Source organism: Antrostomus carolinensis, unplaced genomic scaffold (genome assembly GCF_000700745.2).
Source record: "Antrostomus carolinensis isolate BGI_N321 unplaced genomic scaffold, ASM70074v2 scaffold51918, whole genome shotgun sequence".
Taxonomy (NCBI): Eukaryota; Metazoa; Chordata; class Aves; order Caprimulgiformes; family Caprimulgidae; genus Antrostomus; species Antrostomus carolinensis.
In genome coordinates this window covers 35,066-36,169 of record NW_010333382.1, presented here as the reverse complement: position 1 = coordinate 36,169, position 1,104 = coordinate 35,066, and positions in this window count along the sequence as shown.

Genomic DNA, 1,104 nt, shown 5'->3' with positions numbered 1-1,104 from the left:
TCATATCATACCCTCTTTTCTATACATATTTAAAATTTTCCTTCCCTTTTTCTGTGGCAAAGTAGTAAAATGAATGAAGTAAATATACTGAAAGGCATATTTGCAAAACAAGAAGTAGATCAAAACTCCCTTGGAAATTATTTTTAAAAAAACAAACCTCAAGCATTCCCAGGGGCTAGACAAACTCAACTGCTTGAAACAAATTCCAAAAACCAATCAGGAAGTCGTTTTTTCTCCCCAGCTCCGCAGCAGTATGAACGCTGCTCTAGCCTACATTGTTCCCTGGTGCCCATGAGATAAGGAGGCTATCATTATCATTATAAGACACATCATTATCATTATAAGACACAGAAAAGTGTCCATTGACTGCAGTGTTCTTTTGGCTAAGGCACCTCTGCAGCAGCCATACAGGCCCAGACTGGGAAACGTGATGATGAAAATCTACCATGTGTACAACAGCTGTTGCAATGAGTCCTAAACACACCAAATCTACCTGGTCTACAGCCACCACCTATACTGGAGCCGTGACAGTAAGGAAGCCCTGCCTTCTGTCTGCCTGGGACACTGACAGTATTTCACAAAGGCAGGTGATGAACCCTGCATATGCTAAGAGACAAGTGACACCTAAGAAAAAAATAAAAGTCCAAGGAAATACTCCATGGGGTAATTCCCCATCAACAAATAAAAGGCAGAGCAAGAAGACAGATCCAGCTTTCACTCTTCATTCACTTCCAGCTACCCCTAAAATCGTTTCTCTGAATTGGCACTCTGGCTTCTCAGGGCCTAGAAGTTTTGTAGAATACCGGCTTCAGTGTTAGTTTTGAGATTAACTTTCAAGTCTGACTATGACTGCTGAGACCAGAGAGTTCTGCTTATGAAATCAGAGTAAGATAAATCAAAAGTTTTCACAAATTAGAACCACAGTCATAGCTGGATTTTTCCACGAAGTATTTTTAGGGGTCTTCTTTGCCACATTTATCATATGTACTGTTCATTTCCATTTGTTGACCAGAAAGCGCAGAGCTCCCTTTTGTCTAGTATAAAATAACCTGTCAGTGGCTAATTCATTAGAGATTCAGTTTTGCTTCTGTTGAAGTCAATGGC